Source organism: Schistocerca serialis, chromosome 9 (assembly GCF_023864345.2).
Source record: "Schistocerca serialis cubense isolate TAMUIC-IGC-003099 chromosome 9, iqSchSeri2.2, whole genome shotgun sequence".
Taxonomy (NCBI): domain Eukaryota; kingdom Metazoa; phylum Arthropoda; class Insecta; order Orthoptera; family Acrididae; genus Schistocerca; species Schistocerca serialis.
In genome coordinates this window covers 440,505,058-440,522,217 of record NC_064646.1, presented here as the reverse complement: position 1 = coordinate 440,522,217, position 17,160 = coordinate 440,505,058, and positions in this window count along the sequence as shown.

Below are 17,160 nucleotides of genomic sequence, written 5' to 3'. Positions count from 1 at the left end.
CGTTCAACAAATACAACTCAACGTAATTTTGTTAATGTTGTATTAAACCAAGAACTGCTGAAAGTCAATGAGATGATTGGTATTGTTTATCTTTAACACTCTTTTTTATATTCGGTTTGGTCTCAGCTAGTGCACATCGCAAATCCTGTTCCAAATTCAATTGGTTCCTTGGAATCAATATTGTTAACGCTTTTTCTGATAATAATGGATACCCTGCCTTCTCTAAAATGTCACCAGTTCTGTTTTGGAGAAATCTATTTTTAGTATTTTGTCTTCATGTAGCCCAAGAAAATCTGATTTGGCTTAAATTTCCTCTCTGAAAATATTCCTTTGCTCACTGACAACGGTCTAAAAACCCGGGCATTTACTTGTCGATTCCGAATTTCAGGTAAATTATTACTGACAGAATTTATTGCTGATGATAACTGTTGGCTTATTTCATTTGTGACTAAGCATTTTTCACTGTTGGCATCGAGCATTACTGTCAATCTGGTAACACCGAAACGTCTTGAACTTCAGCCCTGCGGTTTTTGATCTCCGAATTCCAAAGAAACCTGGCAACTTTATCTTGTGCCATCAAAACATTTACCATATTTCCTTGCAATCCACGGTTACACGTATCCATTTCCGCAAAGAAATCCACAAGATATGCCAGTTTGGAAATAAATACTTTATCTGTTATATTGGCATATAAGTCTTTCTCCTTTTGCCTCTTCTCTCTTTCCAGAAACAAAGCCATTTATGGTCGGAGCTCAACACCTTGCCACGTGACAGCCATCGAACTGCAGTGTGCATAGCGGTTCTAGGTGCTACAGTCTGGAACCGCGCGACCGCTACGGTCGCAGGTTCGAATCCTGCCTCGGGCACGGATGAGTGTGATGTCCTTAGGTTAGTTAGGTTTAAGTAGTTCTAAGTTCTAGGGGACTGATGACCTCAGAAGTTAAGTCCCATAGTGCTCAGAGCCATTTGAACCATTTTTGAACTTCAGTGTGGTACAAGAGCACATCGAATATCACTCCAACTTCTTTGCGCAACTCTTTGAGAACTCTTTTGTTTATTCCACTACCTCGGATATGATTTACAATCTTCACTATTTGAGTGACTACCTTCAACAAATCAGATGGAAGTGTTTTCACTGCCAAAGCATAGCGATGTATAATGCAGTGGCTGAGTGTTGCATTTTGAGAAACTTCTTTCACCAATGTGTGGAATCCAGAGCAAACGCCCAATGTGGAAGATGATCCGTCTGTACATACACTCACCAACTTTGACCACTGCAATTTATTTACTTCAAGAAAATTCTTTACCGATCGGAAAACATCCTCACCACGTGAAGTAGTGCCCAATGATTCCAAGCCATCATCTTTTATGTATCGAACATAGACAAGCAGCTGGGAAAAAGATACAACGTCAGTCGATTCATACAACTATAGTGAAAAAGAAAATTGATCTCATTTCGTTGAGTACTGAATCAAAAATATCAAAACTCGTGTCCTCTGATACGACTTCTGGTCGTGTTGGTAGAAGGAGATATATTGTTTATCTTTTCTACATGTTGCTCTCCTAGAATCAACTTCACTGCATCTGATGAGCAAGGTTTGATGAGATCCCCCCATCCCCGCCCGCCGTCTCCCCCTCCTGTGTCAAGTTTCTTGTTTTCAGCGATTCAAAAAAATTGTTCTAATGGCTCTGAACACTATGGGACTTAACGTCTGAGGTCATCAGTCCCCTAGAACTCAGAACTACTGATACCTAACTAACCTAAGGACGTCACACACATCCATGCCCGAGGCAGGATTCGAACCTGCGACCGTAGCAGTCACTCGGTTTCGGACCGAAGCGCCTAGAACCGCACGGCCACCGCAGCTGGCTTTCAGCGATTCGAAGAATAGTTCGGTATGAAGCTTCAGGACAAGCTTGTAGGCCAGCCGGTGTGACCGAGCGGTTCTAGGCGCTTTAGTAAGGAAGCGCACGACCGCTACGGTCGCAGGTTCGAATCCTGCCTCGGGTGTGGGTGTGTGTGATGTCCTTAGGTTAGTTAGGTTTAACTAGTTCTAAGTTCTAGGGGACTGATGACCACAGATGTTAAGTCCCATAGTTCTCAGAGGCATTTGAACTATTTTTGAACAAGCTTGTATCTATTGAAACAAGTAGCTTAATGAATCCATGCATGAACTTTTCAGTGTAGCTTCTTTGCGTTTGAAGAAATCAATGTCTTTTCCAGCGAACTGTGCATGACTTCTTTCAAAGTGATATTTTAATTTGCTGGGTTCATATACTCTGTTGTCAGCACTTTACTGCACAGAACACACTGGACCTTTCCATATGTTTATCGTCGTAAAACCCAACTGCATAAAAGCTTCTTTGTACGATTTTTTTTTCCAGTTGGCATGGATCCTGGAAGAAGGAAAAGTTGTCTAAAGTGCCAGAACTTGAGAAAGAAGCACATCATAATGCGTTTTTAGAAAAAATGTTCACGAAAAATATAGCATTAATAGTAATGAAAACATATTGCAAGTGATGTTGATGAGTTTCGGTTTACGTCTATTTGCATCTGAATTTTCTTATGTTTTGCCATAAACGTTTCGCCTCAATTTATTATGAAGCATCTTCAAATGGCTCTGAGCACTATGGGACTTAACATCTGAGGTCATCAGTCCCCTAGAACTTAGAACTACTTAAACCTAATTAACCTAAGGACATCACACACGTCCATGCCCGAGGCAGGATTCGAACTTGCGACCGTAGCGGTCGCGCGGTTCCAGACTGAAGCACCTAGAACCGCTCGGCCACAACGGCCGGCGTGCATCTTCAATAGCCTGAAATGTATACATTTTACTTACTGCTCCTGCCATTTATTCAGCTGCACTTGGACGTATTCTCAGAATCATCAACATAGTGTTGCTATACTTTGTTCATAGTTACGTTTAACATGGGTGTCTGCATTAGTTTTACTATACTTTGTTCATTGTAAGTTTAACACGAATGTTAACATTACTCTGTGTAAGTAAAATAAAGCTTAATCAATCCAAAGACTGTTTTCAACCCCATAATGTTTTACTATGCTTGGTCCTGTTGAGGGTGGAATGTCCTTGCCTTCCTCCAACTTTTGAGTTGACTTAGACAGCCTGTTATAGAGTAAACTACTTTATAACGTGGATTCCGAACCACGGTGTAACTCTAAATTTACCATATCAACAAACATTGTCAGAGGGAAAAACGTAATAAGTGAAAGATAAAAACCCTAGAACTGACAGGGGATCGAACCCGAGACTTTTAGATTTGTAGTTTACAACTGAGTTCTCCAGATTAGCTGGTAAAGGAAAGAGAAAATCTTGCCAGAGTAGCAGCACCCTGTTTACGTCTGAGAAAGAGACGGAGAGAATAAAAGCGTACGCTGCAGTAGTCTTAAAGTTTCGTACGCTCTGAGACGCAATGCTGCGGCTCACTGTCGCAAGGCCGCTTCTGGACGCCAGCTCACATGAGCTCGTGGCATTGCATCTAGAATCCGGTGCCTTAGGACAGTATTTCCCAGGCATTTTGAATTCTAGCCGAAATGGGATTCTCAGACTCAGGACTCAGCAATGTTCGCAGATGCAGTGACCGAGTGAGTGTCTATATTCTCATTGCTTCAGCGTATTCTCACTAAGCATGAAATGCAACCCCCCCCCCCCTCCCCCCCCAAAAAAACTGAAAACTTACAGCTCTTTGTAGAGAAAAGTAGAGATTGTGGGATCCTAATGGCAATAAATATCTCATAAAAAGAAAACTAAATAATGACTGCAGTGGGTCGCCAGTGATATCCCATGCAACACCGATAAAGCGAAGAACAATATGCGCACATCGCCGACAATAGCTGATATATTTTGGATATCCGGTACAGGTACATGAAACTCATAAAGGAATTTATTATTGCCAGAAAGTCTGCTCGTTGTTGCAGTTGTGCAATCTGTGTCCATTATTCGTGGTTCATATTCCACAGATGTTAAGTCTTTGAATGACATTCGACAAAAAAAATTCAAACTTGCCAACAAGTACTTCAATGAAACGATTATTTCCACTGAGCATTGCCCTACTTTTTAACACTGGTGTTAACCACTGACAACAGCTCTATTTTAGATGACGGTACAGCACAATAATTGCGCCACTTGCAGTCGTAACTTGCTCCAGCTGCGATATGGCGACGCCCCAACTTGAATCACTATGCACGGCGTTGCGCAGCTGCGCCAAACTGAGTGAGCATGAAACCTCATATTCCTGTGACGCACCGGCAACATGCGGAACGTGTTCAACTTGGAGCGCGCAGTGTGGGCGCACCTTAAAATATTCAGATTATTAGAAACTCTGAAATTGTACATAAGATTGGTAAACGAATTCCCACTGACGAGAAATTGATATTGGTCTATTATGAACATAAAACATTATTTCGATATGTTAGGAGGAGATTAGTGCTTAACGTCCCGTCGACAATGAGGTCATTAGAGACGGAGCACGAGTTCGGATAAGGAAAGGATGGGGAAGGAAACCGGTAGCGCCCTTTCAAAGGAACCATCCTGGCATTCGCCTCAAACGACTTAGGGAAATCACGGAAAACCTAAATCAGGATGGCCGGAGAGGGGTTTGAACCGTCGTCCTCCCGAATGCGCGTCCATTGTGCTAACCACCGTGCCACCTCGCTCGGTCTCGATATGTTAGCTACTTTCTTCTGCAGACACATATTACCTAAAGTGCAACAGCCGAAAAGTAGCAGCATTGCTTATAAATTGTGGCGGATGCAAGTGGTTCTTAAAGTAGTACAACCTTCTCGAAACCTAAAAAATGAAGGTTGGATGTCATTCAGAAATTACTTGCGGATGACAACAAAAGTTTTCGAAAGACTTGTAGAGATCGTTGGGGGATGCATTTCGAAAAAAAGACATTTTCAGGCGTCCAATTTCTGCCTCCTTAGGATCAGCAGTCGCACTTTGCACTCATAATTCACTGCCGATTATTTGGACAACAGGAAGTGAGTTACTTAACTTCGACGAATCGTAATACGTATGACCAATAATGAACACAGAGCCACTTCATTATCAGATGGCGATATAGGACTAAGACGCAAAAGAACCAAATGTTTTTACGAAATAGTTCCCTGCAATAGTTTGACAAAGCTGCATATTTAAAAAACATGTGAATCCCAAATCTGTCGTTTTTAATTTTTTATGCAAAATGTAAATCATTTTCCTATTGCATACTGTGATTTACAGGAACAGTGCGGTCACCTCTTTTGTACATGTCTAAATCAGGCGTTTTCAAATGTTCAAATGTGTGTGAAATCTTATGGGACTTAACTGCTAAGGTCATCAGTCCCTAAGCTTACACACTACTTAACCTAAATTATCGTAGGGACAAACACACACACACCCATGCCCGACGGAGGACTGGAACCTCTGCCGGGACCAGCTGCACAGTCCATGACTGCAGCGCCTAAGACCGCTCGGCTAATCCCGCGCGGCCAGGCGTTTTCAGGAGGCAGCTTGGCGAGCACAAGCATTCTGACAAAATGGGGAGGTCAGACGGCGTATGTAGCGCAAAGTGTGCTCTTTCATTCGAAGCATGACCAGATGCTAAATCTGTTGTAGCCTTGATAGCAAGCGAAGCCATTCAACCCACTATGCTGATAGTGAGTACTTTCTCTTTCTATGTTAATGGGAATGCAGTAACAAAATACACCTCGCAGTGTTCTATAACGATTTACTTCCTCGAGTCACAAGCTTGTAATCACTAATATGCCCACGTCTGGATTCATACACCTGTGTCTCCAACGTTTATTTTGTAGTGAAAAAGTCGGCTTTTAGATTGTACCTATTTACGTCATTTATGATGATATTTTTACGATTACTGCTCAGTGGTAACAGAACTACAGATACAAAAGAAGCTTACACATCTGTTTACTTATCGATTCAGCTATTTATGTTCAGTAGTAAACGAAAGGCAGTGCTGTTGGTTAGGAATTTCTTATCCAAGAGTTAGCGCCTGAATAGGAAAAACTTCACTCACCTGTTTCTTTTTCTCATCTCAATCCCAAAAACACTGTGAAGGTAGTGAAATCGGAGGCACTCACTTCGTGTCCGTCGACTTGGTTGACGAGCTAACAACTGAGTAACCAAGGAAGAACAGTGAGCAAGCCGTTAACTCGATGGAGTAGATAACGAACTGCCGCAACAATGCAGACAAGTAGCCAGCTGCAGCTATTGTACGTGCAAACTGAGTTGGCACTCGGCGCGGTTGCTGATGGGAGCGACTGTACACGGGAATGCCTTTACGGAGGCTCCCATCAGCTGCCGCACTGACTGTCAACTTAGTTTGCACGTATAAAAGCTGTCATGTACTGCGCGCGAAGTTCCAGTAACGTCCGTCATTAATAAGTTAGCTACGACCTCCACCACGTACCGTCATGTGTTAACACTCATTTGTGACACTTTTAGAATTAGCAACCTATCTTAAAGTTATTAGTCTAATGAAGTAGTGAAACTGATTTTTTTAAACAATTTAGTTCCGTGAGTGAACCGTAATCTAACCGTTCGTGTTTTTAAGCCACATAATATTTCGTTTTAACCCTCAGGGGGTAATTATACCCAGGTTGGAAACCATTGGTTTAATGTGATCATTCCATTTTAGATTGGTCCAGCCATTACTTAGGTAGAACAAACTGATTATTCTAAATATACAAGTGAAAAGTTGTAATGTGCAATAGAAGTAAAAATGAGCTTTATAGTAATGAAACTGAAAATGAAGAGGACGACTTTATCACTATAAGTGTTTCTGTGAAAGAAAACATCTTAATACCAAACCTGAAAATTGCTTATCACCTAGGAATGTGATCTCATCAAATGAATAAACACCTCAATGGGATATGAGCTCGAAAGGTTACAAGATGTGTCTGGCAGGAAATACGCAGGTGTGCTCATACAAGTCGAGGCAAATTTTATTTGAAGCAAGAGCGAGGAAGAACTTGTGAGTGAAACTAGAAATCTAATTCGATATGCCATAAACATAAACACATTTTCTCGACTGATAATTAGTAGTATGAAATACATGGTGTTTGAAAAAACTCCCTAGTTTTAAGTATGAATTTAATGGGGAAATTAATGAAACATCAATGAGTATATTTCATGAAAGAGAATTCCTTCAAGTTTTGTTTAATGTTAGTAGACTTCAAGGTGGGATCCATTTGTTGTCCTGCACACGTCGAGACGATATTGTACTTCTCGCCATGTATTCACCAACATTCCAGGTGTAATTGTCCAAACCGCCGCGACGATTCTTTCTCGTAAATGATTGATGTCTGATCTTTTCACTGTACACAACATTTCTTATGTGGACCCAAAAGAAAAGGTCCAGTGGGGTTAAATCTGGGCTTCGTGTGGCCAAGGTATTTGGTCAGCCCTGCCTATGTAACAGTTGCAAATTGTACGCGCGCAACGTCTTTTACGCACAGCATCATACACAGTACCTTTAGGAACTCCTAATTGTACACTACGTCTGGTCAATGAATTCTTTGGGCTCCGAAAACATGAAAAGCGGATCTGTTCAACAACATCTTCAGAAGTTCTTGGTCTACCTGGTGATTTTGCTTTTAAAACGCTACCGGTTTCCCTGAAAGACTTTAGCCAATGGCGGATACTTTTTGCTGTAGGTGGTTCACCACCATACTGACGTCTAAAATTACATTGCACTGTTATGTGTGTGTGTGTGTGTGTGTGTGGTTTGAGGTTTTCGGGCGCTAAACAGCGTGGTCATCAGCGCCCAAACGCATAAAACTGACTCAGTTTTCACAAGCTAAATAACACACTGCGCTTTCTGTTGCAGAGTACACATTGTTGGTGTGCGATTCCCCTATCGCCGCCAGGTAGACAGGCCCCCACGTTGGGCATTCCATAGGGCCAATTGGTCTTTATATACATCTGCTGTGTCCTTCGACATTTCTCTCTGGGATTGTATTGATGCGGTCATGCAAGACGTCTTTGACGGTATTCATCATGCCACTGGCACTGCTATCTCCCATTTTACAGTTCCCCCTTGTCGTCGACCGGTACTGTGGTGGACCAAGGATGTTGCAGTCGTTATCCAGGGCCGCCAATGAGCACGGGAACAATTTAAGCGACACCCTTCACAGGCTAACCTTATCGCTTTTAAGTATCTCCATGCTCAAACTCGATACCTTACTGAGCAGAGTAAAAAGGAATGCTGGGAGCGCTATGTTTCCTCCATAGGGACGTATGCCTCTTTATCTCAGGTTTGGTACAAGCGCTGCAGCCTTCTGGGCCGCCAGCGACAATCAACTGTCCACAGTCTTATCCTACAGGGTGCTCTGTGTACTGGTCCCTCAGTCCTTGCAGAACACCTCGCGACACACTTTATGACAGTGTCAGCGTTCTCTTCCTATCCCGTTACCTTCCTCTGACAGAAGCAATTAGTTGAAGAAAGCCCCTCTGTTTCAACACCCACGAAGCTGAAGCCTACAGTGAACCGTTCACTGAATGGGAGTTCTTGCAGGCTTTTATGTCTTCAGATGACATGGTCCCAGGTCCAAATTGCATCCACAACCACCTGTTTCAAAACTTCGATACTACCCAGAGGCAACATCTACTCAAGGTCTTCAACTCAATTTGAGTCATGGGTGTCTTCTCCTCACAATGGCGAGACACCATAGTTACCCTCTACTTAAGCCCAAGAAGAACGCAACACCTCTCGACTGATACTGACTGGTTAGCCTGACTAACGTCCTCTCTAAACTACTCTAGAGGATGATGGCAGCATCTGATTATGTTGGGTACTCGAATCTTGGAGCCTTTTGTCCCCGTATTAGTGTAGCTTCTAGGAAGGATGATCTACAACAGACCATTGACTCAGATTGGAAACAGCAGTCCGATGGTTTTTTTTCTAAATGCCAACACTTTGTCACGGTCTTACGGCTTGGCACCACCACTTATTAGTTACCCTCCATGATTGGGGCGTTTGCGGTACCCTCTCAAGTTTTACCTGCAAGTTTTTATTTCACGAGCTCTTCCAGGTTCGATAGTTGGATGGTCGGTTTGTGGGGGTTGAAGGGACCAGACTACAAAGGTCCCTTTTTTCACAATGATACACCCACAAGGAACAAAAACAGTCAACAGACAAGAGGCGACACAGGACGAGAAGGACACAGACAAAGATCAGACACAAGGAATGAAAAGCACACAGAGTGTTACAGTGTTTGGCTGACCATGGAAACAAAAAAGGAAAACCCAACCACCTAAAGACACACGAAAAATCCCAATTCAAAACAGTAGGCCAAAGGCCAGACACAATGCACAGAAGAGACAAACCATCAGATCGAGCAATAAAAAAGCCAGCTCGAATAAAACTCAAAACTAAGCCTGTGATTGCAGTGTCATCTGTTAAAAGTGCAGGGAGCGTATCAGGCAGCGCAAGCGTCTGCCTGAGCGCAGTTGAAAGCGGACAGTCAACAAAATGTGGACCACCATCAATGCTGAACCACAGCTACAGAGAGGTGGGTCCTTGCGGCACAATAAATAACTGTGCGTCAGCCAGGTGTGGCCAATGCGTAGCTGCCAGAGTACAATGGACTCCTTGCGAGAGGCCCGCAAGGAGGACTGCCACACCCCGGTAGTCTCCTTGACAACAAGAAGTTTGTTGGGTGAAAACAGGGTGCGCCATTCAGTACTCCAGGTACCAAGTAACGTCAGCCGCAAAACTGACTGGATATCGCACTCCAAAAGGCCAATCTCAAGGGCCGGTGCACTGACAGCCTGTTTAGCCAGCGTGTCAACATGTTCATTACCCGGGTACCGACATGGCCCAGGGTCCACACAAAAATCACAGAGCAGCCGCAATGGGCAAGGGTATGAATGGACTCCTGGACAGACATCACCAGACGAGAGTGAGGAAAACACTGTGAAACGCGGCAAGGGTGGAAAGAAAGCGTTGGCAGAGGGCCTCAGGAGGGACTAAGCTGGACGAATGAGTTGGGGAACAGGAAATGGTAATTTGGATGCCCAGGCAAACTATAAACATGTGCAGCATAAGCGGCCAGTAGTAAGCCATAGTAAAGTTAGCTTTGAAAACCACGCCGCAGAGCATAGCGTGAAGCAGTCGCCCTCTGTTTTCTGGCGGTGGCGCCATTGTCGCAATTGAAGGCTTCGGTGTCTCCCTCTAGCGGGAAAGGGGAAAAGTGGGCTGTTCGCATGAGTTTAAGAAGTGGCTGTATGGGCTCTCGTGAAGAGTTTGCAGTTGGGGCATCAGCAAGCGACTCCTCTGACGGTGCTAGAGGGACAGCGCGCAGACCGCGGCATCAGCGTAAGCGATACAAGCAGCGGCTCCGTGGTATGGGGCGTTAACCGCTCATCGCGAAAGGAATCTTCCTGAGCGTGGGTCCGCAAGGGGCCTAATTTTCAGTTCGGCTGTGTGCTGTCGACTGGCGAGGAGGTTCCTGCATCCACTGAAATGGCTGGCTGCGGGCGGCTTGGCAGAGCATTTGGAGATGCTGTGTTGGTTCAGTCCTGGGAGTCATAACGCACCAGAAGTTGAGTATTGATTGTTAACAGATTTTATGAAGTTTAATTGAATTCAATTTACTTATTCTTTTTAATTATACCAGCCTTATATTTTGGGGGTTTCCCGCCATTTATTCTCGTCTGTCCATCCATGGGAAGGTGGTAATATTAGAAAGGATGGTCCGTTTATCCCCTTTTGAGGACGAAAGAGGGGGGGGGGGGGGGAGTCAGAGTAAATCTGTGGTTCAGATTGCTTCTTTCCCTTCCCAGCTTACCTACGGATTACTCGACTGTTAGCTTCTGCCATGTCTGTGAAAGTCTAAGGCACCAATGGCTGTACTGTTTAAAATGCAAGACCTGATCCATTCTCTCGCAAGCCATAACTAATATTAGTAGACTCACGTGTAAAAGGTACTCCAAGAAAGAAGAAAAATTCTTTTTGCTTCGTGGTAAGAACTAGTCAATTGCATAACGAATTCCTGCTCATCTGGAAGCTGTAACTTACGTAAATTTGTGTTTATGTATATTTGGCTATAATCAAGCAAGGTTGTTAATGTACGCCATAGTGGATTTTTTATATTGTTTCTAGTCAGCAAACACTGTTGTGTGTTTTTTCCAATTCAATACCTTTTAAGGCTTTACTCAACGTGCTCATGTGTTTTATACAGGTAGTTGGTTATTAGTGTGTTTTCTTGCCATGCAAAAGTTCGCCATTTCATTACGGGTAGAAATTGTTGCCCTGAAAGGAGAATGTAAAAGTTCGCAAGCCCTACCTGGCGAGCGGGTGTGTTTGCCGTAAGTTGACTGGCAGAAATTTGTAAAATTTGTTTTTTTAATATATTTTGGAAATGTTAATGTTATTAACTGTGAGTGTCCCCTCCCCCATGTGCATGACTCATGCGTTTTGGTTTTTCTATTTTGAGAACTTTTGTAAACAGGACTGTCTTTAGATGTTGCAGACAAGTTAGATTTTGCGCCATTTAATGAACCTGAGTGAGGCTGTTGTGGACGGCCGTAGCTACGGCTGTTGTAACCAAATGGGAAATTTGTCTGCCCAAAAGTAAAGTCATATATCCAAATTGTACTCATTTATTAATGGAGTGAAATTCACCTGTAATTTAGCTGAGCTTGAAATACTATACAGCGTCGCGTTGTATACGTTAAATTGCTTGCCTGTACTTGCCTTTTACTGGCATAAAATTTTTTTTATAATAATTTAAAAGTCCTTTCCTATCGTAAATTGTGATTTATTCGTTAAATGATTGTTGCGTTTTTTTTTAATATCATAAAGTCTTGCACCAAATTTGAATAAAGAGTGTTACTGAAAATTGTGTGTAATTTCACCAGTTATTCCTTGGCACCTACTTCCACTTTACATTTTGTGTATTAATTGTGATTAATAACCTTTGGTGATCCAGTAGTAATTTTACGGCTCAAGTAGTCTTGGCGCCGGATCCACAATGGAGAGACACCAGCCTCCACAAGGATGCTGTTTACAGGGCTTGTGCGGAAAGCTCCAGTTGCGAGTCGGTTCCGCAGTGAAGTATGGGGTCAAGCAACTGCAACGTGGAAGGCGATGCTGAACCGTAAGCCACGCTCCCATAATCGAGACGGGACTGAATCAACGGCTGATACAGTTGTAGAAGGGTAGACCAATCGGCACCCCAGCTGGTGAGACTGAAGCAACGAAGAGCGTTAAGATGGCGCCAGCGCGTTTGCTTAAGCTGCCGAATATGAGGGAGCTAAGTCAACTGGGCATCAAAAAGCAAGCCCAAAAACCGATGCATCTCCACCACAGCAAGAGGTTCGCTCTCAAGGTAAAGCCATGGCTCGGGGTGAACAGTGCAATGCCAGCAGAAATGTATGACGCAGGTCTTGTCAGCCGAGAACTGGAAGCCGTGCATGACGGCCCAAGACTGCGCCATGTAGCTGCCTTTCAGCAAAAACAATGCCAGTGGTGCTATAGTAAAGGCAAAAGTCATCAGCATACAAAGAAGCCGATATGGACGTTCCCACAGCTGCATCTAGCCCATTAATAGCAACTAAAAAGAGGCAGACACTCAAGTCTGAGGGACCCCATTCTCCTGGACTCAGGAGGAACTATGGGAGTGCCCAACTTGTATGCGGAAGGAACTAAGTGACAGAAAATTTTGAATAAAAATCGAGAGCGGGCCCCGAAAACCCCACCCATGAAGTATTGTGAGGATGTGATGCTGCCATGTTTATCATATACCTTCCGCATGTCAGAAAAGACAGCAACCAGATGCTGATCTTGGGCAAATGCCGTATGGATGGCACACTCCAGGCAGATCAGATTATCGTTGACAGAGCGGACCTTACATGACCCACCTTGTGATGAAGCCAGAAGGCCCCAAGTCTCAAGTAGCCAACTCAACCTCCAGCTCAAGATGCGATCGAGCAAGTTGCACAGAACATTGGTGAGGCTAATAGGGCAGTAGCTGTCCACCTCCAGTGGGTTCTTGCCAGGTTTCAGTATGGGGATGACGATGCATTCCCGCCATTGTGATGGGAACTAACCCTCAATGAAGATGAAGTCTAGCATCGCTGGCAGTTCACTGAGAGGTGTCTGAGCATCTGATAGTGGATGTGATCTGGCCCGGGAGCTGTATCAGGGCGAGCAGCTGGGGAACTTTGAAATTCCCACTCACCGAATGGAGCATTGTACGATTCGGGATGGCGCGTATGGAATGAAAGGCTCCGACGTTCCAACCATTCTTTCAGGGAGTGGAAGGCCAGAGGGTAATTTTTAGAAGCAGAACTCTGAGCAGAATGCTCTGCTAAGAGTTCTGCAATCGTGTTGGAGTCAGTACAGACTGCTCCATTCAGGGAAAGCCCAGTTACAACGACAGAGGTCTGATAACTATAGAGTCACCTTATCTTGGCCCAAACCCGCAGTGGAGAGGTATGGATTCAAATGGTGGAGAAATACCTTCCTGCTTCCGTTGATGAATAAGGCATCGGACTTGGGCACAGAGCCACTTAAAGGCAATAAGGTGGTCCAGTGACGGATGCCTCTTATGAAGTTGTAGAGCCCGCCTGCAATCGCGAATCGCCTCAGTGATCTCTGGTGACCACCAAGGCACAATCCTCCACCGAGGGGACCCAGAAGAACAGGAAATTGCAGATTCTGCTTCAGAAATGATGCTGGTGGTGGCCGTGTGTATCACCACATCAACGCTGTCAGGCGAAAAGGGCTCAATACTGGCAATGGAGCCCCAGTCAGCCTTATTCAAAGCCCATCTGGGTAGACGCCCAGATGAGTGACGCTGGGGCACTGTTAGAAAGATCAGAAAATCATCATGCACACTCCATTGGACAAACGGTAGAAGGCCAGTGCTGCAAACTGAAAGGTTGATGGCTGAGTACATGCCATGCACCACACTGAAATGTATGGAGGCACCATTATTTAAGAGGGAAAGGTCAAGCTGTGCCAACACTTGCTCAACGACAGTGCCATGGCCTGTTGCCACCAATCCACCCCACAAAGGGTTAATCGTGTTAAGGTCGCCCAGTAACAGAAAAGGTGGTGGCAGTTGGGCTATCAATGCAGCCAATATATCCTGTGGGACATCACCATCCAGTGGAAGATAGAGACCGCAAACAGTAACAGCCTGAGGCATCCACACCCAAGTGGTGACAGCTTCTAAAGGTGCTTGAAGAGGAACACACTCACTACACTCACTATAAAGAGAGTTAAGGACGTAGACAGACTCCACCAGATACCATCTCATAAGCAGCCCGATTCTCATAATAACCCCAACAGCCACAGAGGGCAGGGGTCGCATCACCAGAAACCAAGTTTCCTAGAGAGCAATGCAAAAGAAAGGGTGAAGGGCGATAAGTTAGTGGAGCTTAGCAAGGTGGTGGAAGAAACCACCACAATTCCAATGGAGGACGGTGTCATTAGGCTGGAAAGGCATGAAGCACTCAGGGAGGCAGGTTACACCTCAGGGTCACCCGGTGCCACCGATTGAGGACCTGTTCGAATACATCCATTGTGTCTGAGGGTCCAGCGAAATCTAGGTCCTCAGCAGACGCCAGAATCTCCACCTCATCCTCAGACGCTGAGCTTGTAGGGAGCAGTGTGGTATGGATGCCACCACAAGGGCGGGATTCTTGGATGCCTTTTACTTTTTTGGTTTCTCTGACTGTTCCGTCGGTTGTTCCGGCTGGGAGGGCTTCACTGGGTTAGTCTCAGAGACTGAGGAGGACCATGAAGCCCTACGACCAGCTACCTGTGGTTGCTTCAGACACTGGTGGGTGTCCGCTTCTCCACGAGTCAGAACCCAGGAAGGGAGTGGCCCAAGGGGGCCCCTACATGGCGAGAGGAGCCAAAGAAGATGTACGGTTTTCCAGCTGAGAAGTGGGGACTGGTGTCCCCAATGATTGGGGGGGTGTTGCTCCCGAAGTAGGTGGTGCAGGAGTAACAGGAAGGGAAGTGCCCTCCCACCATCAAGGAGGCAGGTGGAGTCTGACAAGTCAGAGAGCCAACTGTATGTGACGAAATGGGAGATGGTAGACCCTTTGTTGCAGCTGCAGTGTAGGTAGATGTCATACACACAGGATGAAACCTTTCGTGTTTTCGCTTAGCCTCAGTGTAGGTCAGGTACTCTCTGCAGTTAACACAGATGGGAGGCAGGGCACATGGAATATTGGGATGCGAAGGACGTCCACAATCTCGACACATGACATTGGAAGTACAGTGGGAAGATATATGGCCAAACTTCCAGCATTTAAAACACCTCATCGGGGGAGGAATATATAGCTTCGCGTCACAATGGTAAACCATCACTTTGACTTTTTCGGGTAATGCGTCACACCTGAAGGCCAAGATGCAGGCACTGGCGGCAACCTGATTATCCCTTGGACCCTGATGGATGTGCTGGACGAAGTGAACACTCCATAGTTCTAGGTTGGCGAGCAGTTCATTGTCAAAGTGCAAAAGAAGATGCCTGTGGAATATATGACCCTGAACCATATTCAAGCTCTTAGGGGCATGATGGGAACAGAAAAATCCCCCAACTTTTCACAGACGAGAAGCGCCTGTGACTGGGCAGGGGATGCTGTTTTGACCAAGACTGACCCAGAGCGCATGTTGGACATGCCCTCCACCTCCCCAAATTTTTCCTCTAAATTCTCCACACAAAACTGAGGCTTCATTGACATGAATGATTCCCCATCAACTCGCTCACAGACTAGTTACCGGGGGAATAAGCTTCACCGTCATCCTGCGTTCCTCCCATGATGTGGTCAGGGAGGGGAATGATCCTGGGTTGCATTTTCTTGCATTGAGGTTAGACCTCGATCACTAAGAGACTGCTGGCGGCAGTCCACCACCAAGAAAAGATGTGCCACGCTTCATTGCCTGTGATTCGCCCTGATGCCACTAACTCCGACCAAGGGACCTTCCCACAGGCTCCACCCAGCCGCAGCAAGGGCCACCTGGCAGGATGGCCATTGCCGGGAGTCTCGATACCCCAGGAAGGTAGGCACCTACTCCTTGGCATACATGGGGAGTTAACAGCGCAGGCATCAGCAGAGCGATCCCTGTGTCGTCAGGGGGCTACAACCAACAGGGTACATGGTGGCCCCACCACAACGGACTGGCTACTGTGCTGGATATGAGGTGACAAGTAGTCCATGATCGTTGTTGGCGCAGAAAGCGACACTGCATAGTGCATGGTGGAAACCACACCCAGGAACATATCCTAGCCCAAGAGACGGAGAATGAGCAGAACTGCAATGTGACGACGAGACAGGGGCTAAAGTTCTTAATGCACTATGGACATGATGCACCACGTAAGGTGCCCTTCCCCAATTGGCTCGCTCTTTGGAAAAATTTGGAGGTCAAAACCTACAGTGGACCATCACATAAAGACCGAAATGTGTGAGATTCCTTTTAAGCGCCTCTTATGACAGGCAGGAATACCGCAGGCCTTTTCTAAGCCCGGAACCACTAGGGGGGGGGGGGGGGGGGGGTCCGGGTCCGAGTTGGCACTCCACTCAGTATGCCTCAGATTCAGGATAACGGCATCCCACAAAGTTCTTTGTTGTCACAGTTTTCCTTATCACTATGAATGCCTGTTGGGCCTCTGGTTACCCCAGCATTTGATGTTGACGATTTTTGCATCTGGTGCTGCTCCCACTCGGTAACATCTGCTGAACGCCAGCTCCAAGGCGCCATCAGATGAACCTGTGTGTGGGCTCTTTCCCATGGCTTCCAGTTTTCTCCCTCCAAAACGCAGGTTATGCATTTTTGCCGTCGACCCACAGTACACTCCCATCCAGAACTTAATTAGGCGACCAGTACCTAGATGTTGTTGCATAGTCCCATTTCTTGGACCTTCTTTTTGATAAAGAGCTGATGTGGCTGTTCCATATTCGCCAGCTGAAGACTACCTGCATGCAAAAGCTTAATGCTCTCTGCCTCCTGGCCCACTTATCTTGGGGTGCAGATTGTGCTACTCTTCTCCGAATTTATCACACTCTGATTTTGTCCAGCGTGGGTTATTTTTCGTCAGCTTCATGGCTTGGGGGCTCATTCCACTCTAAAACTACTCGATCCTGTTCATCATTGAGGTGTGCATATGGCTTTCAGTGC